This window comes from Diabrotica virgifera, chromosome 3 (genome assembly GCF_917563875.1).
Source record: "Diabrotica virgifera virgifera chromosome 3, PGI_DIABVI_V3a".
NCBI lineage: Eukaryota > Metazoa > Arthropoda > Insecta > Coleoptera > Chrysomelidae > Diabrotica > Diabrotica virgifera.
In genome coordinates this window covers 99,284,064-99,308,612 of record NC_065445.1, presented here as the reverse complement: position 1 = coordinate 99,308,612, position 24,549 = coordinate 99,284,064, and the positions used below count along the sequence as shown (strand labels likewise).

General features: G+C 33.2%; 1 protein-coding gene across 3 annotated transcripts in view; it reads right to left on the bottom strand.

The window, feature by feature from the left end:
- Positions 1-19,731, bottom strand: part of LOC126881218 (farnesol dehydrogenase-like) — a 378,698-nt gene extending 358,967 nt beyond the window's left edge. The window contains exon 1 of one of the 3 annotated variants that reach the window (XM_050645349.1): positions 19,645-19,731. The gene's annotated coding sequence lies outside the window, so the exon portion shown is untranslated. Of the gene's footprint in view, positions 1-5,824; positions 5,948-19,644 lie in introns of those variants that run through there. The other 2 variants (XM_050645350.1, XM_050645348.1) reach the window with 2 other exon arrangements.
- Positions 19,732-24,549: the final 4,818 nt, after the last annotated feature.

Here is a 24,549-nt window from a genome sequence, read left to right as displayed (position 1 = left end):
GTGTGCGCCCTCGGAAGATAAAAATGTTTCACACGCGTGAATCACACTCGTTTCATTGGTATGCGGACTTCTATTTGTTTAGCATTGTTTTATTTTCATGAAACGTGTTTCACGTTCCTACACTATATAATAGTCTAAGAGCTGGGAGCGGATTTTATGCGTGATAAGTAATATGGAAAAACTATACGGGGATATGTTGAATTAGTTGCGTACATGACTTTCACCAACGGCCGGAAACCAGAGTTGGGGCCGAGGGTAGTTATAAGGGGTCAAAGTCGCGGATTTTATTATTTTTTTATGACGCTCATGATGGAGATAGTGCACCAAAATTTGTAAAATCTCTAGGGGCTCAACGCTGCGTGGCCGAAAAAGGGGTGGGGGTAGGGGTGAATATAAAAAATATAACGGGTTTTTTGCGACGTTCTTGATTGAGATAGTGCACCAAAATTTGGGTATAACTAGGCCATGACATAAATAATTAAAATCCCCAGAGCCGGAAACCAGAGTGGGGAAGGAAAGTAGTTATAGGGGGTCAAAATTCCGTTTTTATTATTTTTTTTTGTGACGCTCATGATCGAGATAGCGCGCCAAAATTTGGGAATAAATAGGTCATGACGTAACTAAGTAAAATCTCCAGGAGTGGAACGCTGCGTGGTCGATAAAGGGGTGGGGCACGGGTGAATATAAAAAAATATAAGGGGTTTTTTGCGACGATCGTGATTGAGATAGTGCACCAAAATTTGGAAATAAGTAGACCATGACATAACTAAGTAATATCCCCTGATTCGGAGGCCAGAGTGGCGGACGAGGTTAGTTATAAGGGGTAAAATCGCGGTTTTTATTTTTTTTTTGTGGCGCTAATGATGGAGATAGTGCACCAAAATTTGGGAGTAAGTAGGTTATAACGTAACTAAGTAAAATCTTCAGGGGCGGAACGCTGCTTGGGGTACAAAGGGGTGGTAGGCAGGGATGGGTATAAAAATATATGGGTTTTTTTTGCCGTTCGTGATCGAGATAGTACACCAAAATTTGGGAATAAGTAGATCATGACATTACTAAGTAAAATCTCCAGGGGCGGAACGCTGCGTGGGGGACAAATGTTGTGCCGGGTCACAAAAAAATAATACACACTGCGACTTTGACCACTTAAAACTACCTTCATCCCCAACTCTGGTTTCCGGCTCTGAGGATTTTACTTAGCTAAGTCATGGTCTACTTATTTCCAAATTTTGGTGCACTATCTCTTTCTAGCACGTCGCAAAAAACCCCTTATATTTTTTATATTCACACCTACCCCCACCCCTTTATCGGCCACGCAGCGTTCCACCCCTGGAGATTGTACTTAGTTACCTCATGACCTACTTATTCCCAAATTTTGGTGCACTATCTCGATCATGAGCGTCACAAAAAAAAATAATAAAAACGGCGATTTTGACCCCTTATAACTACCCTCATGCCTAACTCTGGTTTCCGGCTCTGAGGATTTTACTTAGTTATGTCATTGTCTACTTATTCCCAAATTTTGGTGCACTCTGTCAATCACGAACGTCGCAAAAACCCCTTATATTTTGTGTATTCACCCCTGCTTCACCCCTTTGTCGGCCACGCAGAGTGCCACCACTGTAGATTTTACTTAGTTACGTCATGACCTACTTATTCCCAAATTTTGGTGCACTCTCTCGATCATGAGCGTCACAAAAAAAAATAATAAAAACGGCGATTTTGACCCCTTATAACTACCCTCATCCCCAAATCTGGTTTCCATCTCTGGGGATTTTACTTAGTAATGTTATGATCTACTTATTCCCAAATTTTGGTCCACTATCTCAATCACGAACATCGCAAAAAAACCATTATATTTTTTATATTCACCCCTACCCCCACCCCTTTGTCGGCCACGCAGCGTTCCGCCCCTAGAGATTTTACTTAGTTACATCATGACCTACTTATTCCCAAATTTTGGTGCACTATCTCCATCATTAGCGCCACAAAAAAAAAATAAAAACCGCGATTTTACCCCTTATAACTAACCTCGTCCGCCACTCTGGCCTCCGAATCAGGGGATATTACTTAGTTATGTCATGGTCTACTCATCTCGATCATGAGCGTCATAAAAAAAATAATAAAATCCGCGACTTTGACCCCTTATAACTACCCTCGGCCCCAACTCTGGTTTCCGGCCGTTGGTGAAAGTCATGTACACAACTAATTCAACATATCCCCGTATAGTTTTTCTATATTACTTATCACGCACAAAATCCGCTTCTATCTCTCCGACTATAACATGAAACGGTTTCGTTCTTCACAATTTATTTTTTTCATGTTTCACGTTTCTTTGATATTAAAAAGCAATTAAAGAGCGGCGCCGACAGCAACGACCACGTCACTATCCATTGCCGACTATACAAATTTTATTTTTGTTTCATCGATTAGCATATCACATGAAACGGTTACTTTTTTTACAATTTATTTGTTTCATGTTTCACGTTTAATGTTTCACGTTTCATGTTTCTTTGGTATGATTAAATTTATTAAATTAAACTTGATGCCTTAAATTGATCGTTTTCGAGTTACAAACAATTTACAACTGAAAAAAGAACGAAAGATGATTTTCAAGGCTCAAAACCACAAGTAAACATTATTATTTTTGTTATCATCAAGTACCTAAATTAAAGTTCACACCTTCTTCTATTAGGTCCCATTAAGAATGTTTGCCATGTTTTATTCCAAAATATTTTTTTGATTGTTAATGAGTAAGGTTAATTATGGGAAGACGGCCAATTGGGTTGCATTAACAACTAAAAAACAATTTTTTAGAATGAAATAAGTCCAAAATGCTTATCAAGAACTGATAGAATAAGGTTTGAACTTGAATTTAGGTCCCTCGTAATTTTAATAATCATATTTTTCAACGAAAACTTTTCGTTTATAAATTTGCAAAAGTCTGTGTGTTATTGCGTTGCCGCTCCTGCAATACTTAGAGCAGATATGTCGATGGATTCTTATGTAGTTTTTTCTTCTGAATCCAAATCTGAAAACGGCATTTCGATATCTCTAACCGTCTTCGAGATAATCGACCTCAAAATCTAAAATGTGACGTCACAATCCGGTTATTTCATACCACGCACGAAACGTCAGCTGAAATCTTTGATTAGGAAGTAGGCTACTTTTTTTAATCTGAATTTGTTAAGCAAAGCAAATGTTATTATTTACATTTGAGTTTGACACTTCGTGAATGTCAAACTAAATTTTAAATTATTTAGCTATTAATAAAATATAAATGACATTTTATAATGAATTTAATTATTATATAAAATGATATAGGTAATAAATGTGTAAAAATAAAATTTGAGTATATTTTGAAAGCAATAATGTATTAATAACTTTCAAAAGGTTTGTACGAGTAAATATACGGCCTCCCCTTTAATGACAAATAGACTGTTCCATAAGTACTACTACAGTTCATCAGTAAAAAGTATCTTTATGTATTATGTATTTCACAATATTTGAAAATTGTTCTTAAAATGTTGTTTGGAATAAAAAATTATAATATTTGACGAATTTTCTCAAATTATGGATACCAACATCATTTTCATTTATAAATCTTGTATTTTTAATTTGACGAAGAAAAGTTATTCTTCATAAAAAGCTCTTCTTGGTCTAAGATTTATGATGCAACTATCACGAATCAAATTTTATTAATTTTATACGAGGTATATAAAAAATATGAATTTCGAGTAAAGCATCTTTATACACTGCGCGTCATAGAAAACGGGCACCCCAAAAAATGGGTCATGTTTGATGTCAAGTGTCTCCTAAACCTATCGTCCGATTTAAGTAATTTTTTCAATATCTTATACAGTAGGAAAAATGAAAGAATACCCATGAACGAACATATAAAACACGCTGTATTTTCCTGTCACCGTGTCACAAAGAAAATTGTCCAACGCAAGTACATGTAATAATAATTCTTACATGTACTTGCGCTGGACAATTTTTTGTGTGACACGGCGACAGGAAAATACAGCGTGTTTTATATGTTCGTTCATGGGTATTCTTTCATTTTTTCTACTGTAGCTTTATTCTTTAACAATTTCGCTGTAATAGTATTGTTGCTAAACACGTAAATTTTGATTGTATACCGGGTGTACGAATCAAACTGTGTTTTTTCCTCAAAGTTTGCAACACCCTGTGGCATATTCTAGCATTTATAAAATACTGAAATTAAAATACAACTATAGCCTCAGGTTCTCTTAACATTCTGTTTATTGATACATTCGCTTATATTGCATAATACAAAAGTTAGGTACTTTAACAACAAGCATAGCCACCTTTACTTTACAAGCCATGAAGAGAAAAAGGCAACGTCGCAATTGATGACGTCGGTAGTCTGAATTTCGGACTACCACTTTCGAAACTACGATTTTAAAGTACAAATTCTGGTTAAATGTATAGTATTTTTTGAATCGAACAAGAAAATATTATTAATTAGAAGTTTGTACAAAATAATATTAAAAGTAATTCCTTGTAAGTAACGTTTATTATACAAAAAAAAAACCAATAACAAGAATATAAACGGGATTAATTTTTTTCGAATCCTAAGAAAACGAATAAGTATTTTTCAAAAATTTAAACGCAGAGTGAAAGATTACGTTAGGACCGAGGGTCCAAAGTCCCTGAAAACTTCTGTGTTTATTTTAATAAGTTACAGGGGTGAAAAACTAAGAAAATTTAGTGTGAATTTTAGTTTCAAATATGTCATTAAAAAAACTTTTTATTCATTCTAAGGGACTTTCGGCCCTCGGTAATAAAGTAATCTTTTATTCTGCGTTTAAATTTTTCAAAAATACTTATTAGTTTTCTCAGAATTTGAAAAAAATGATTACATTTAAAATACAGGCGTCAAAATTTTGCATTTTGTTCTTTTCCCCTTAAAGTTTGTAGCACTTATTTAGAAACACCCTGAATTGATAAAGAACAAATCTAGTTGTTAAACATAAGCGAATTAATCAAAAAAACAGAATGTTAAGAAAACCGGAGGTTATTGTAGGGCTTTAATTTCAGTGTTTTATAAATACTAGAATATTTCACAGGGTGTTGCAAACTTTAAGGAAAAAACACAGTTTGATTGGTACACCCGGTAGGTATACAATGAAAATTTACCTGTTTAGCAACAACATTTTTTGGGGTGCCCGTTTTCTATGACGCGCAGTGTAGTTCACAACATTTAAATTAGAATGATATATTTGCACATTAAAACATAATTTTTAATTCTAAACAACTTTTCGTAATAGCAATTTTCCATATTATGAATTTATATACGTATATAAACAAAGTTTTCGTTATGATAATGCTCGCATTTTCAGCTTGTTTACTTATGTTTTTGAGCCTTGAAAATCTCAATCTTTCGTTCTTTTTTCTGTTTTGAATTGTTTATAACTCTAAAACTTAAACTTAAGGGAAAAATTACAAAAGACCTTTTTTATTTAGAATGATCCAAAAAATCTAAAATGATCTCTGCGCGGGCCGAATTTTTTTTTAATTTATAAAAAAGTCATTATATAGGCCTATAATTAATTATAGTCAGAACAAAATTATATCGGGCACCCCTTGTCTTTTTATATTGTGAACACACTAAAGTAAATATTCAATAATTTTTATCCATTAAACAGATCGGTGCAGATCGACCTTACATCGTATTTTAAACTAATAGTGGAAAAAATTATAAAAGGATCCAAAAAATCCATTATTAAAAATTTCTGTTTTTATTATCTCTAAATAAAATATTTCAAAAATGATCTATCACATGAAAAAGGAGTCTTACCTTTATTATGCGATGAAGTTCAAAAATAAACTGGCAATAATTAGTCTTGCGGTAGTTTATATCCTGACAACTCTATAATTAAAATAATTTGCAATCAGTGGTAGAAACGGTGTTGCATTTTGAAATATTCAATTTGAAATATATGTATCTATGGGAACTGCAAACGACAGGTACAAATATTACGGAAAATCAATGGATTTCAAGAATTATTGCAGATTATACCGCCTGTTACCGAAACCTCGAAACGAAATGTGAAGTTCTGTGTCAAATATTATTGGAAAATATGATTAACATATACCTATACATTTTTATCTCTACAGATTGTCTTAAAATATTTTTTCCAGTAAAATAAAATAGTTACGTTCAGATCAAATATTTACGATCCAACAAATAGAAAAAAACTGCGAATTTAGCCAAGTTCTCGTATACCTCCAGCAAGCATATGATTCGATAAAAAGAAATAGACTATTGCTAGCAACGATAGAAATGGAAATACAGTAGAGTGTCGATAATCCGAACTAATTGGTACAGGGGTAGTTCGGATTATCAAATTGTTCGGATTATCGAATATATGTTCAAAATACATACAAAGCTCATAAACATAGTACATATGTACATATTATGTACATATGTACATACGTTTTAGTTTTTTTTAATGGCATGGACTTTATGTCATTCAGCCAGTCACAACATGAGGTACTTAGTGTCATGTGTAGTGTGTGCGTTGAGTAAGTGTCTTGTTACTTTGCAAAGTCAACGTCATTGTCTTTGCATACGTTTTAGTTCATTTTCGCGAAAGTTATAGCAAATTTTTATTTTCGAAATTTTAGACTTTTTTGCAATTAGCGAAGCAACAAATGATCGGATCAAAATTCAAAAACTGCCATTTTACACCATTGCTCATCTACTAAAAGATGAATAGTCCAAATAAGATATTTAATAACCCTACTTTTACCTGTAGCGATTTAAACGATAAACTGCCATTTTTGACCCTTATTTGTTAATAACTAAAATTCTCGTCCAAACTGTGACGGGCATTTTTGTATTTATAATGTATTAGGTATATACCCAAAAAACTCATTTGCAACCTTGCTGCTCAAGTGTCCCGACAAAAACCTTATTTCTCTGGACTATATATTGAATAGAAATATAGGTATGTGATTTACATTCGTTGGTGTAGAGCAGGGGTTCTCAATCTGTGGTACATGTACCACTGGTGGTACATCAAACACAGGCAAAATCCAGCATATTTGTAGTTAACTAGATTACCTATCTCCATAGGTATTTCAGTTAGGTGGTACCAAAAATAATTATAAGAATTTTGTGGTACATGTCTCAAAAACATTGAAAACCACTGGTGTAAAGTGTAAAATGTTGATTACTGTAATTTAATTATTTTCAATCGTGACGTGGCGTCTATGGAATAAATATTGCGTACGATAAATACTGATTTTGTAGAAAGTGTCAGTGTCAGTACCAGTGTGAATGTCATTCCTAAACAAACCATCCGTAAAGGTTCATATTGTCAAATAAAATACGAAACGTCAGACCGCGTATTTTAAATTTAAGAAATATTTTCCAAAAATTTAATATTTCTAAACTAGACATTACGCTTTCGAGGTGTGAACAGTTTCTGTTTTGCAGCAGTTAAAGTTTGCCACTAGTTTAGGGTCTTAACCTAGCTAACAACCGCCGGTGTTGTTGCTTAAGTGTTTGCATATAGGTAAGTTGAGCATTTTTGCTTATATTTTTTTTTTCAAGCGGCTTTCTTTTATGCTATTTTGCTTGCTCTTTTTATTTCTTTTTGCTTTCTAGTTATTAATACTTCATTGACTGGTTTTTTCTTACAATGAGTGAGGAAAAGGGGGGCTCAGTCCCCCCTTATCCTGATACTTCTTCTCCGGCTAAAATTGCAATGACTAATATTTCCGAAAAAAATCAAAATCAGACTTCCGACAATAATTCTCAGGAAGAAAAAAAGGTTAATACATACTCCGAAAAAGATCATGGACCTTTTGTAGTATATCTTGAATCTACAAATATACCGAATATAAAAATTGGCACATTCAATACAATTAAAATAGCTCGAGATATATTCAACCTCAAACTTAATGACGTTAAAAAAATAGATAGTAAAGGGCTCAATAGAGTTTCAGTTGAATTTGCCAATTTTCACTCGGCTAACATGCTACTTAAGAACACTCAACTTCTAAATCAGGGATACAAGATATATATACCTTTTAACTTCGTAACCTGCAAAGGTATCGTCAGACAAATTGATACAGATATTGATGAAAAAGAACTTCTTCGGTGTTGCGATACAGGAAATGACATTGAAATTTTACATATAAAAAGATTAAATAGAAGAGTAATTAAAGATGGAGTAACTTCTTATGAACCCACAGGTACGACACTATTTACATTTCGAGGCGTTCTTATGCCCAAAACTGTGTTTTTTTATGGCATACCAAGACTAGTGGACACATATATTGCCCCAGTGACACAGTGCTATAACTGTCTTAGATTTGGCCACACAAAAACAAACTGTAAAGGGAAAGAAAGATGTTTTAATTGCGGGGAAAACAAACATGAAGACGTATGCATGACAAAATGTTTTTACTGCAAGGACTCTCACAAATCTATTGACAAGAGCTGCCCAGAATATACAAGGCAAAAGAATATTAAAGAACTGATGGCGTATGAAAATTTGACATTTTTTGAGGCAAGTGAAGCCATTCCAAAATCATACATCTCAAATAATAAATTTATTTATAACCCGAGAGATTTTCCAAATTTTAAAAATAACAGCAGGCCATTAGAAAATACTCCAAGTACCAGTACAAATAATTCTAACACCATAGAACCATCGCAACGAAGAACAAACAATTTTAGATCATCTACAGTAAAACGTTCCTTTCAACAGGTGGTTCTGAACTCCGACAACAAACGGAGAGTCGTGCAAAAACGTCAAGATAAGCAACCAAATGAAAAGAGTATATATACACAGCAATTAAGACCAGAAAAGCCAACCTCTTCCCCCACTAGCTCATTTTCTCGTTCAGAACCTTTCAAATCAAGAACCTCAGCTAATTTATCACAAAACTCCAATCAAGCCTGGCAATCCAGTGCATCGCAAAACTTTCAAAATATTGATACCTTTTCTTCAAATGACTTTTTAAACTCATGCCTAAATTTTATTAGTAATACATCATCAGAAAACTTAAATTTACTTAAAAACCATTTATTTTCCCGATTAAACGTAGAGTCCTATATGGACCAAGAGGATAAATCTGATTCTGATTTTAATTAATTAAACATATATCAAATCACATAATCATGAATTCAAAAAAGAAATTAAAAATTATTCAGTGGAATATTAGAAGTATTAAATCAAACAGGGAAAACATAACGAACTTAATTTTCAAAGAAGACCCTGACATAATTGCTATTAATGAAACTTGGCTTAAACAAGATTTTAATTTTTCTTTGAAGTATTATAATGTTGTCAGACAGGACAGAGATGACGGATATGGTGGAGTAGCTACTTGTATCAAGAAATCTATTATTTTTTCTACAATTCAGAAATACAACTCAGACCAAATCCAATACATAACAACAAAAATTGGTAACTTATACATAATAAACATTTACTCCAATACAAATAATGCCATAACTCTTCCTTTCTTGAGCTCAACAATAGAAAACATACCTACAGAAAACTTAATTATACTAGGTGATCTAAACTCTCACCATCCCCTATGGGATAAATGTCCTACCAATAAGGGAGGAAAAAATATTTATGATTTTATTTTTGATAAAGAATTAATTATCCTAAATGATGGGTCAGCAACATTGTTTCAACCTCCTAATAATAATCTTAGCGCTGTAGATCTAGCCATAGCAAGTAATAATATGGCTCTATGTTCTACTTGGGGTGTCATACAAGATTGTGGAAATAGCAACCATTTCCCCACCTTTGTCATAATAAACAACTGTGAGTTTAACAAAAATGATAGCATCTATACACAAACATACAAAATGAGAAATATTAAAAGAGCAGACTGGTATACATTCCACACTGGGATGATAACAGGAATGCTTGATTTACCGGTAAACTCTAATTACAATGAGTTTTTGGAGGTAGTTAATCAAGTAGCAGATAACTCAATTCCCTATAAAAACTGTAGAACACAGGGTAAACCTTCAAATCCGTGGTGGGATGAAGAATGTTCACTTTGGATTAAAAGCCGCAAACAGGCAATTCAAAACTTTAAACAATATGTTTCCTTAGAGAACTATATAAACGCTAAACGTATAATCGCCCAAACTAAACGAAACCTCAGAATTAAAAAAAGAAATAAATTCATAAACTTCTGTGAATCATTAAATAAGGAATCTAACACTACCTATGTCTGGAATAAAGTTAAAAAATTCTCAAATAACAAAAATTACGGCCAGACATTTCATAACCCAGCAGATAACATTAAAACAGAAATTCTACAGAACATGTCTGCAGTTTTTATTGATCCAAATTTTGAGCTTGACGATATAAACGAGCAAGTTTCCCCTTTTACAATCTGGGAACTTAACAATGCTGTAAATAATAAAAAAAATTCGGCACCAGGTATGGACGACATTCCTTACCTTATGATAAAACATCTACCACTACAAGCTAAACATTTTCTGTTGAATATCTACAATAATTGTCTAAATGGTGACAACCTTCCTGAAGATTGGAAAAACCATAATGTTATAAATATCTTAAAGCCACACAAAAATCCACTCTTGGCCAGTAGTTTCAGACCAATAGTTTTATCCTCATGTGTGCTTAAAACATTAGAAATATTAATCAAGAATCGCCTAGATTGGTCCTTAGAACATAACTGTTCATTCACCAACCATCAGACAGGTTTTAGAAAAGGAAGAGGCACTGCTGACAACTTGACCCTCCTTCATTCCACAATTGTGGAAGCCTTTGAATCCTCTCAATCGGTTTTGGCCATCTTTCTTGATATCAAAGCAGCATATGATAATGTCAATATATACAAACTTTATAGTAAACTAAAACTTCGAAATATTCCATCTGCAATAAATAATATTGTGTTCAAAATTTTACAGAACAGACTTTTATATTCAAGATCTAATGATGGTGACTTTTTGGGACCTTTCATGGCAACTAAGGGGCTACCTCAAGGTTCTCCCTTAAGTACCATTTTGTTTAATATTTATATAGCAGAATTGTTTTGTATTAGCAATAATGAAGTTAAAATATGTGGATATGCAGACGACTTGGTTTTGTATATTAAGGGATATGATATCCAAAGCATGGTAAGTAAAATAAACAAAGAATTGGAAAACACATTACACTGGCTTGCAGAACATGACTTGTCCTTATCCAAAGACAAATGTGAAGCTGTATGGTTCACAAAGGGTAGGCGAAGAGATAATCTAACAGAAATCAAAATCAACAACACAGCCATTCCTCTAAAAAATGAAGTGAAATTTCTAGGCATAATTTTTCATAAGCATCTATCATGGGACTTACATGTTGACAATATTATACTCAAGGCAAAGAAAAATATTAACATCCTACGTGCAATATGTAGAGTCTGGTGGGGAGCTGACCCACGAACACTCCTAATGGTTTTTAATGCCTTGATCAGATCTCATCTCGATTATGGTTCCTTCCTATTCAACCCAATATCACAAAAATGCAACAACAAACTCAATGCAGTATTTTTTGAGGGACTTAAGATATGTTTGGGGTGCATGAAGTCTACACCAAATTTGGCAATCTTGGCAGAGTCTGCCCAAATGGACCTAGAACATAGAAGATTATTGTTAGCCTCTAAATTTTTAAGTAAAATCATCATTATTGAGAATCATCCCATAATATTACTCCTAATTGAAATACGTAAAAGACTTATAAACAAACCTAATTTTTATACAAGGCATAATGTACCATACTTGGTTTCGGCATTAGAATATTTTTTTCCATATTTTAAAAAAATATACAAAAGCCCAAATTTTCCATGCTATGAATTAGACTATGATACACTAATGAATCCACTTCCAATTCTAAATTGTAATATCAAAAAATATGACCCGATGATTAAAGAAAAATTCCTTATGACTACTGAACAATATGGAAAAGACCATACCTTTATATATACTGATGCCTCAAAAAACAAAGAAAGGGTAGGTTTTGGGATATGCATCCCGAGTATTGAATATAATTTCTCCTCAAGACTTCCTGGAGCTCTAAGCATAAGCAAAGCAGAGAGTATAGCAATACATCAAGCGGTGGAAGTCGCAACTACAAAACATCTAAAGAAAGCTATAATATTTTCTGATTCGCTCAATGCAATAACCAATATTAAAACATGTAACATATCTGCTTCAGCAGATATAAGGGCCCTAAAAACAAAGAAACTTATATCTTCAGCCAATGAGAATGGTACCAAAATTCTCCTTTCCTGGATACCTGGACACTCTAATATATTTGGTAACACCCAAGCTGACATACTGGCAAAAATAGGAAGAGACCTGAATGTACCCAAGGAAGTACAACTGAATTCCCAGGATGCCCTATCAGTCATCAGAGGAAAAATTACAAAAGAGTACCAAGAAAAATGGAAATCTTTAGTCCAGAAGAAGACTTCGCAATACAAAACAATTCAAGACTTCTTTCCTACAAAACCTTGGTATTCAAATTTTCCATATAGAAATAGAAGACACACTACCACCATCATTAGAATGCGCACAGGCCATTGTTTAACAAAACAACATCTGTATAAAATGAATATAAAAGATAATCCTTTTTGTGAATGTGGTCGTCTCGAGGATCTAAACCACATCTTTTTTGAATGCCCGATAAATGTGATTCCTAATTTTGATATATACACAAAATTTATTTCCATGAACTTCAAAACACCGCTCTCTATATACAATATTCTAAGTTGCGTAACGGAAGAATCAGTCAATGTAATTATGCGTTTTCTTGCAATTAACCAAATAAGCTTATAAACTGCAATGCGTTTTCTAGCAATTAACAAAATAAGCTTACAAATTGCAAGGCTCAACTGTTTATATGTATCCGTGTTATATTATGTTGCTATTTGTCATTTAATTTATGTTTTAATTTTTAATCATACTTAACCTGACCCAATTAATCTCATTTAATTATAATCATCACACCTCATCAAAAGCTTCCTTACAAGAACATAGTCGGCGATTTTGGTATGGCTTAGAGCCAGACTACGTCAAGATCGCTTATAAATCGTGCTGGTAATCGCCTTGCAGCGAAACCAAAAACAAAAAAGAAGAAGAAGAAGAAGAATCCGTAAAGGTTAGAATGCATTTAAATTCTGAAACACAGTAAGTGTGTTTCAATGTGTACGAAAATCTGCATAAGAAATTCGACTTCGATAAAAAACTGTTGGCATAAGCAACTTCTCCTTTGATAGAAATTCTACTTACAACTGCAGACAAAATAGTTAAAAATGAACCTTATCGTTGCAAGAAGTGATGTGACTACAAATTTTCAAGACCTATACAAATACGATTGCTTCAAAAACAATGATATATCTACAACAGAAATAATAAGAAAGACATTGGAAGCAACCCGTCGTGTTGTGAGAAGACTTTTCAAAATTGGATAAAGAAAATGGGCCTAAAATTTAAAACAATAAATAGACGTCAAGCAGTAATGACAATCCAAAGAACAGTCAACAAACGTAATTATGTATTTAGAACTAATTACTAAATATACCTAAGAATCAACCACAACACCAACCAAACTCAATGTACAAATTTACAGTAAGATAAGTTACGTTGGGCGCCAATGTGTCACAAAATGACAAAAAGTAAAGCTATCACTTAGATCATAGGGTGCTATTAACAATAAAATGACACCTCAGTCATGTAACTACAAAAAAACACTTGAGATGCCAACTGCTTTCTATAAATAAAATATTAATGATTTAATTACTAAATCCTTAGGCAATAATGATTTATAACGGTGCGATATTGATTAAGATTGGTCTTCGTATACCTATTACAATTAAGGAAAAGTCCCCGATACAAAAAGGATACTCCTCTGAAAGAGAAAAATCCCAGATACAAAATTCATTATTAAAATAATAATAAATAATTATTTAAATCTAAAACTTTTCTTATTGGAACTCCTTTCTGGTAACATCTTTAATCTCTGACTTTTACAATTTATAAGACAAGAGACGATGTAAAAAAGCGTAAAGGACTCTACAATATGCAGTCGCATTTCATTCGTCTAGGACCTAGGAAAAAGGTCCGAAAAAGTTCCTAATACTCAAAATATGAGTAAAGATAAAAGTGAAAATGAATGACAGTTTGTGTTTCCTTTCGATGCAGAGGCTATACACAATCTCCAGACAGCTGTTTCTGTCTTACGACGTCCTCAGCGGAGCTTCGCTTCGTGCACACTGAGTTTCATTTATACTATTACAATTGAAGCGCTTATTGTATAAAGGGTATAAGTCCACAATACTTAGTTTTGAGAAAAACGAAAAAACTATTTAGTTTAGAAACTTGATGATCTATCAAATTTTGTTCTATAGATGAAATGTAGAAGGAGACTAGTAGAGTGACATGTGATACAGCAAACTTGGCTTTGAAAATAATTAAGGTCAAAAAGTCGTTTTTAAAGGCTGGGACTTGATTCCTTTATACAATCAATGAATAATAATAAAAGACGAAATAGTGCTGCTTCTCTACAGTTAAATTATTAAGTTATTTATAAAAAAAGGTTTATTATTACAGACAAGACCCAAAATACATCGTAAGACTAACTAACGTAAGCTAACCGAAGTAATGAAATAAACGACCAAGTGCCACCAACGATGGTGGCGCTACAAGAATTATTGCATAAAGGTAATCAGTCCCGGACTAGTTCTCTTTATACGCTCAACAAAAAATTTATCGTGCGATATTTTGCGTACGGCGAGAGATACAAATATCCTTTATAGACATATATCTCACTTTAATCTCGTAGGGAAGTGGACTTATTCCCTTTATACAATAAGCGATTCAATTAAGTTGGGTGTCCATTGATTGTTTGCATTAAGAATGGGAATTCGTTTAAATCTGGTGTCGTAAATTTTCAAGACCTATACAAATAGGTACGATCGCTACAAAAACAATGAAATATCTACAACAGAAATAATAAGAAAAACATTGCAAACAACCCGTCGAAATATGAACTGGTGTGAGAAGACTCTTCAAAATTGGATTAAGAAAATGGGTCTTAAATTTAAACAATAAATAGACGTCAAGCAGTAATGGAAATCCAAAGAATAGTCAACAAACGTAATTATGTATTTAGAACTAATTACTAAATATAGTTAAGAATCAACCACAACACCAACCAAACTCAATGTACAAATTTACGGTGGGCGCCAATGTGTCACAAAATGGCAAAAAGTAAAGCTATCACTTAGATCGTAGGGTGCTATTAACCATTAAATGACACCTCAGTCATTTAATGAGATGCCAACTGCTTTCTATGAATAAAATATTAATGATTTAATTACTAATAGACTAAGAGCCGCTATAGGTGAAATTTCTTAATCATTTTAGACACGATAAGAGCGTATAGTTTAAATAGTATAACCTAAAAGAAAACGTTTGAACACTGTGCCGTCACTTTTCAGTGGCACATGCGTCGACAGTCGCGCATCAAACTTTCCACTTATGGACGGGATAAATAAATTAAAAGTTACCCTCCCTCACTACTAGAATTCAATTTTTTTAATTTTTTTAAGTTCTATGTGATTAACTCATAAGATTCAGTGTAATTTTAACCCACCACCCCCTTCCCCCTGCCCCCACCATCAAAAACTTCATTTTTTGTTTTTATTTTTTTTTGTGGGATGCAATCAATTTTAAAATTTCAAAAAATTCACATGCATAGTTGAGACCTTTATAAAACATATTTACTTTTTATAGACCCGTAGGTTGAGTGTACATAACCTCAAAAAAATTTTAAAATTGTTTTTGGGGATAGCTGCAGATCTAATTTTTTCTTAGTCTTATGTATTTTATCAAACACTATTCTTCTAATTTTTTTCAGATTTTTCTGTAACGCTGGTCACCTTAAAAATCCAAAAAACTGTTTTTTAAGGGGGTTTTGGGGGGGGTTTCAACGTATTGCTCCCGTTTTTAAATATTCTAAAGAACTCAGTTACTTCAATTTACACATAACCTATAAAAAAGAAATTGATTTGATCTATTATGAAGTCTATAAAATCGGGAAAATCCCCAAAAACCCCCTAAAAAACAATTTTTCGGATTTTTGAAGGTAGCGAGCCATACGGAAAAATCTAAAAAAAAATTAGAAATATAGTGTTTGATAAAATACACAAGATTAAGAAAAAATTAGACCTGCAGCTGTCCCCAAAAAAAAGTTATACGCTTTTTTCCAAAATTTTTTTTTTTTAATTATTTGAGGTTATGTACATTCAACCTACGGGTCTATAAAAAATAGACATGTTTTATAAAAGCCTCAACTATGTGTGTGAATGTTTTGAAATTTTAAAATCGATTGCATCCCACCAAAAAAAAAATAAAAACGAAATATGAAGTTTTTGATGGTGGAGACAGGGGGAAGGGGGTGGTGGGTTAAAATGACGCTGAATCTTATGTGTTAATTACACAAAACTTAAAAAAATAAAAAAAATTGAATTCTCTTAGTGAGGGAGGGTAACTTTTAATTTAATTATTCCGTCCATAAGTGGAAAGTTTGATGCGCGACTGTCGACGCATGTGCCACTGAAAACTGACGGCACAGTGTTCAAACGTTTTTTTTTAGATCTACTATTTAAGTTATAGGCTCTTATCGTGCCTAAAATGATTAAGAAATTTCACCTATAGCGGCTCTTAGTCTATAAACCCCTTTGATTAAGATTGGTCTTCGTATACCTATTACAATTAAGGAAAGAGAAAAATCCCAGATAAAAAATTCATTATTAAAATAATAATAAATAATGATTTAAATCTGAAACTTTTCTTATTGGAACTCCTTTCTGGTAACATCCTTAATCTCTGACTTTTACAATTTATAAGACAAGAGACGACGTAAAAAAGCGAAAAGGATCTACAATATGCAGTCACATTTCATTCGTCTAGGAAAAAGGTCCGAAAAAAGTTCCTAATAGGGGAAGGAGGGGCATAACCGGGTAGCTAAGGGAAAGTAGCTATAAAAAATAGTCTATTTATTTAATGATACTTAACTATTACATAGTTTAACATAATAACTAAACAATGAATTGCGTTTAACTATATAAAAATCATCAGAAAATCAAAAACATAAAAAAATTGCATTCGCTTTTACGGTTATGCCCCTACCCAAGGGGCAGAACCGTATGGTAATTGGGGCACAACCGGGAAATTGGATTATATTATATTATTGGCAATTTCCGCACACAAAGTCGTCTAAATCGTCTTCTAGCCATCCTGTGCAACCTTCGTGTGTCCAGTTAATACACATGTTTGAACATTTTATCCATCCATCAACTCTGGTGGTATGTGCATATTGCTCCTTACAGTATACGCAGAAGCTACCATCCTGTGATCTTGTAACCTCTCTTTCTCCTTCTGAACGGAACACTTTAATTTTTTTAGTGAGTTTTTTTTATTTTGGAGGGAGTCATTTTTACTGCAATGCTGTTTTCAAGTTCCTTCTTATATGGTGACTCCGTTAGGATTGCGGTTTTTCCTCTCGTGCGTTTAGTTTTGGTTATGTTTCGAGCACCACGTGGAATCACTAATATTTCAATTGGAGAAACAGCAAATGAAGAAATTTTGTTCTTCGTATAAAATCTATCAGCGTTAATAGTAAAATTAGACAGTTCCTTCAGGATAGTTTTTTTAGGTGTAATTGGCCTTCCTGCTCGGGATAATCCAACATTAATATCAACTGTATGATTTTCTCCAGGCGTTTGCATAAGGTTTAGTCCACTTGGTTCAGCTACAGGAGAATGGCTTCTTACAACAGCAGGCATTTGTGGGGTTTGAATATTGTTTGTCACTTTTTCCTTTTTTTCCGAGGATAATTCGCTCAAACATATTCTAGATTGCTCAGCTGTAGGAGTAATGCTTCGCAAAAGTGTTGGTTGAGGTGTTGTTTGGGGTAAAATAACGTTAACTGACTTCTCTTCACGTTCTGTAGTCTCAGCCGGAGCAAAGTCAACCTCACTAAAAACATTTCTATCAAGTGGATAGATTCCTGTTTTTCTAAAAAATGAAACGGCTGTTTGGATAGTGGCTGCTCTGTTGTATGCTAGCCCAAATATTTCGGCTATTTGGTATTGTGTTACTACCCTCCCAGGATTATTTCGAAGCCAAGTTTTTACTTCTTGGCTGTAAAACTTACTTAGTGGTGCCATGAAACTTACATCCGCTGGCTGCAGTCTGTGGGTGCAGTGTGGAGGAAAGCATAGTAATATTACTCCATTATTTCGTGCACATTCTATCAATTCGGTGTTTTTAGTATGTGTAGCGTGACCATCTAAAAGAAGCAGAACTGGATCTGCATGTGATGGCTTAACATGCTTAATAAAATGTTTTAACCAATCAACAAAAATAGTTGATTGCATCCAGCCACTAGGATGACATGCAGCAACTGTTTCAGCGGGTGCACCATTCAGCAATTCAGCTTTCATTCTGGCACGTGGAAAAATCAATAAAGGAGGCACGTAATGACCTGCAGCTGAGAAAGATATAACGGCAGTTATCAATTGTCCACGTTCTGCAGATGCTTAAGTTCCCACTTGTCTGCGGCCTTTCATGACAATTACCTTAGAATGACTCTTTGGAACTGTCGTAAGACCTGTTTCATCGACATTATAAACTCTAGTTGGTCGAAACATATGTTTATCACATAAACCTTGTAAAAGATCAAAGAATCTTCCAACTACCACTTCATTAAATCCCATCGCTCGAGCTGCTGATGTAGGCTCTGGAGATCTTAATGATAAATCTGGGTGTCGTTTAAGAAATCACTTGAGCCAATCTAATCCAGCTTTTTGATTCTCAATATTAAATTTGTGTTGTAGTTGATTTCTCTCGGCCAACTGGAATGCGACACGTCTTAATTCAGTAGTGGTTAGTCCAAATAAGCGACTTTCCATGTGCTTGATATACTTATTCTACTAATTCTTCTTCTTGTTCTTTAACGAAAACACATTTAAAATTACCCATTCCTAAAAAACGTCTTATTAATTTTAATTTATTTTTATTACCTTTTATTAATTCAATCTACCTTTAGCAGCAGCAGTTTCCAAAGGTACTCCAGTTCTTATCTTTTTAACCCTATCCTCCAGAGCAGACTGTGGAACGTTATAAGTAATGGCTGCTTTTTTGTAGCCCATTGTTAGAGAAATAATGTCGTTAATTGCTTTTTTCATGTCATCCTTTGACCAATTTTGACGATCTGTTTTCCGCTTATATATACGCACCATATTATTCACAAGCTACAATAAAAACCATCCCTTTAATATAAATATATATAGATCTAAAACTTTCAACTATACATGGCCCATGTGGGGCAAAACCGAGTAGTAACCCGGTTTTGCCCCACATGGACTGTCCAGTTGTGCCCCACAGCTCATTTTTTAAACAAACTTAAATAATAAAAAAATATATGCGCATCTGGACAAAACCACTCTGTTTCTTGCAGCCAAATAACTGTTAAATCACTTTATGTATGCGAAATAATCATAGTATAGAGTTAAATGCATCTGTAGGTAATAATAAATAAAGACAAAATAAGATTACGTACATACCTTAAATTCAACTGACTCTGCAACACACTAGTAAACAAACACACCACACCCTACACAATTTGATGAAACACTGGCACCTTATGAGAGATCAACACAGTGCTACGTGACTAAAATTTAACCGCCGATTTTCAGAAAAAGTGGTGGTACCCTGTTATGCCTCGATACCCGGTTCTGCCCCCCCCCCTTCCCCTACTTAAAATCTGAGTAAAGATAAAAGTGAAAATGAAAGACAGTTTGTGTTTCCTTTCGATGCAGAGGCTATACACAATCTCCAGACAGCTGTTTCTGTCTTACGACGTCCTCAGTGGAGCTTCGCTTCGTGCACACTGAGTTTCATTTTCACTATTACAATTGAAGCGCTTATTGTATAAAGGGTATAAGTCCACAATACTTAGTTTTGAGAAAAACGAAAAAAACTATTTAGTTTGTCTATGTACTTTAGAACTTGATGATCTATCAAATTTTGTTCTACAGATGTAGAAGGAGACTCGTAGAGTGACATGTGATACAGCAAACTTGGCTTTGAAAATGATTAAGGTCAAAATGTCGTTTTTAAAGGCTGGGACTTGATTCCTTTATATAATCAATGAATAAAAGACGAAATAGTGCTGCTTCTCTACGGTTAAATTATTAAGTTATTTATAAAAAAAGGTTTATTATTACAAACAAGACCTAGAATACATCGTAAGACTAACTAACGTAAGCTAACCGAAGTAATAAAATAAACGATAAAGTGCCACAAACGATGGTGGCACCACAAGAATTACTGTATAAAGGTAATCAGTCCCGGACTAGTTCTCTACGCTTAACAAAAAATTTATCGTGCGATATTTCGCGTAGGGCGAGAGATACAAATTTCCTTTATAGACTCGTCGATCCGTCGACGTTGGTTTAACAAAATGTATATCTCACTTTAATTTCGTAGTGAAGTGGACTTATTCCCTTTATACAATAAGCGATTTAATTAAGTTGGGTGTCCATTGATTGTTTGCATTAATAATGGGAATTCGTTTAAAGCTGGTGTCGTAAATATCACCCTTCTGTCCACATCATAATATTCTCGTTTAATAATACATTTCATACCTACAGGTGTTATACTGGGTGTCCACTTATTCCCCCATTTTAACTGCCTATAACTTCTAAACGGCTCAAGATAGAAATATGCGGTTTTCGCTGAAATGTTTTATTTTAGTAAAAGTTTTGTCTGAATGGATTGAATTTTTTATATCGCTTTTAAATACGAAAACAAAAATGGCGGATTTTTGAAAAAAACGTTGTTGACTTTTTTTTAATGGAACACCCAATATATTTTTTTTTGTAAATTGAAAGAGACGTCATTTATCTATCCAGCGACATGAAGTTTTTCAAAATCGGTTGTCAAATCACTGAGCAATTAATTTTTAAACTGAGAGGTGCAACAGGGATATCACATACCTAAATAACATAACTAAGCCAATTGATATTATGTTATGTGATTTCCACATTGCATCTCTCATTTTAAAAATTAATTGCTCAGTCATTTGACAACCGATTTTAAAAATTTTTATATCGCTGGATAGGTAAATGACTGTTTTTTACAAGTTTTTAGGTAAATGACCATTTTTTATATTGGTTATAAATAAAAAATGGCGGATTTTTGAAAAAATAATGTTGTTGACTTTTTTTATTAAAACACCTAGTATATTTTTTTGTAACTTGAAAAAATGGTCATTTACCTATCCAGCGATATAAATTTTTTTAAAATCGGTTGTCAAATGAGTGAGCAATTAATTTTTAAAATGAAAGATGCTATGTGGAAATCACATAACATAATATCAATTTGCTTAGTTTTGTTATTTAGGTATGTGATATCCACGTTGCACCCCTCATTTTAAAAATTAATTACTCAGTGATTTGACAACCGATTTTGAAAAACTTTATATCGCTGGATAGGTGAATGACCTTTCTTTCAATTTACAAAAAAAATATATTGGGTGTTCCATTAAAAAAAAGTCAACAACGTTTTTTTCATCAATCAAAAAATTCAATCCATTCAGACAAAACTTTTACTAAAATAAAACATTTCAGCGAAAACCGCATATTTCTATCTTGAGCCGTTTAGAAGTTATAGGCAGTTAAAATGGGGGAAAATATAAGTGGACACCCGGTATTGATTAAGATTTCTTGGTATAGTACAATTAAATATGTATTAATAATTCGTTGCATTAATAATGGAAACTCTTCTACAGTTCGTATGCCATAAACGTCACCCTCTTTAATAATAGTTGTAATTACACTCTTGTTGAATAATATATTATTTTATTGGTGTCTCTATCTTCACAATTGTTCGTTGTTAAATTTCTTTCGCTCATAAACCTGTTAACTCAATGTTGACACTCTAATTTGGGGCCTCCTTTTTTTCTTCGTCCTAGCGGTTGCCACTCTAGGACATTTTTTTTGGAGTTTTGTGTTCAGCATACGTTGGCCATTAGGGTGGTTCGAAAAAAACTTTTTTTTTATTTCAGATCGCTATAGTGCGCAATAGTTGCCATTGGTATATACTTGAAAAAAGCACTAATTATTATTTTTTATTAATTTGTCTTCCGGTCGCGCAATGCCATCGAAGTTAGCAAAAATTGTGAAAAACCTTAATTTTTCAATTTTTTTTTAAACAGGCCAGATGGTTTTAATTGCGTTCCTGTACCATGAATTAACTACTAAAAGTATGTAAAATCAATATAAATGCACTTATTATACATTTGTTTCATATCTTTCGGTCGCGCAACATAATACACTGGGGTGCAAAATTAACCGGACACCTTAAAAATGGGTCATTTTTGATGTCTAAAATTTCCTAAACCTATTGTCCGATTTAAGTGATTTTTTAATATATTATAGCCTTATTCTTTAACAATGTCGCTGTAATAGTATTGTTGCTAAACAGTTAAATTTTCATTGTATACCGGGTGTACCAATCAAACTGTGTTTTTTTCTAAAAGTTCGCATCACCCTGTGGAACATTCTAGCATTTATAAAATACTGAAATTAAATTCCAACTATAGCCACATGTTTTCTCAACATTTTGTTTTTTGATTCATTCGCTTACATTGGACCATAAAAAAGTAAGGTACTTTAACAACTAGCCATGTTTTTCATCAATACAAGCTGTTTTAAATAAGTATGGCCAACTTTAAGGGGAAATTGTGCATAAAAAATAATGAGAGTTTGCTTTATAAACGGTATGTATCAATAAGTGGTAGTCTTTCACAATCATATAGGGCCTTTCCAATTGGTCCGGAATATCATATTGGGCCTGTTATATTTTCATCCAAGTGTTGGAAAAGGTGGTGGAATGGCAGTTCGTTGTAATGGAGAAGACAAATACTCCATTGTAGAAGTATTCCCACATGTATCTTTATTTGTGGCTGCGCGCGCTTCGCTGGCATTCGTCACTTTCGCCTCGCTTCTCGGTAGTCTGCTGTTTTTGACGAAGCTGCGCGACCGAATTCCACTTGAATATCAAAATTTATCTTATTATATGCTTGGATTTTAAATATATCATTGCAATTTAATTAAACTATAGCATCTCTAAAAGTCGTATGATTAAATTGTGCCAAACAGCCAAACTTTGAAATTTTGCAAAAACTACTACAGTCGAACCCGCTTATTAGAATCCCTGTTATAGGAATATCCCGGTTTATGGAATATAAATTCAAGTTCCCGAAACATTTCCATTTACTCCTTAATAAATTTATCTGTTTATTGGAATAGGATCTAACTAGATAATACCGCTTATTAGCATATTTTGCAGGTCAAAGAATATTTTTTTTTACAATTTACTAAAAATTTAAATTATGTTTGGTATTATGGTTTGTCGTCAACGGCCGGTAGTGCTGGATTAGGTATTATTAGGGTAATAAATATTTATTACTTTGTTAGGAATACCAATTCGATCTTTAGCATAGCCGACAAATGCATGGGTCATAAAATAATTTTTATTTGTCTACACGAAGGCACTGTTGCCTGTTATAAAATTGTTAGAAGCAGTTTAGTTAGAATTCACTCAGAGAGTACCTACTTGTTTGTAAGATGGAATTATGGCTTTGTTAAATTCGAAAAGAAGAGAAAAGAACAAGAATGTATTATAACAATCCATTTCTTGACGCCAATAAAACTTCTATTCAACCAATGGATTAAGGATGACCACACGGATTAACAACGAAAAAGCTATAATTACCAATAATTTCTCAAGAAAAAAAAAAGTAATTTTGTTATATAGGTATGCATTTTAATAAGAAAATATTTACATATCTACATATTGCATACATTTCATATTAATTATATAATGTATTCATTCACATACATGTAATGTAATTTGGTATTTAACACATACATAGATAAATACTACACACTACTGTATTATTGACGTAAAAAGACCTAAAACCATTTACATACACTGAATATGTAGGTACATATAATATGATATACATATTGGCATAGTATGTAATAAAACTACATATTGGCATAGTATGTAAAACTACACATTGGCATAGTATGTAAATAATATTATTACGTATATTCGGTAACACTTATTTCGACTAGCCACCAATGATCGGTTATTAGAATATCCCGGTTATAAGAATATTTTTGCCTTGCACAAAGGCTATTCCAATAAGCGGGTTCGACTGTAATTTTACTTATTTTGTATTTTGTTGCGCGACCAGAAGATATGAAACAAATGTATAATAAGTGCATTTATATTGATTTTACATACTTTTAGTAGTTAATTCATGGTATAGGAACGCAATTAAAACCATCTGGCCTGTTAAAAAAAAATATGAAAAATTAAGGTTTTTCACAATTTTTGCTAACTTCGATAGCATTGCGCGGCCGGAAGACAAATTAATAAAAAAATAATAATTAGTG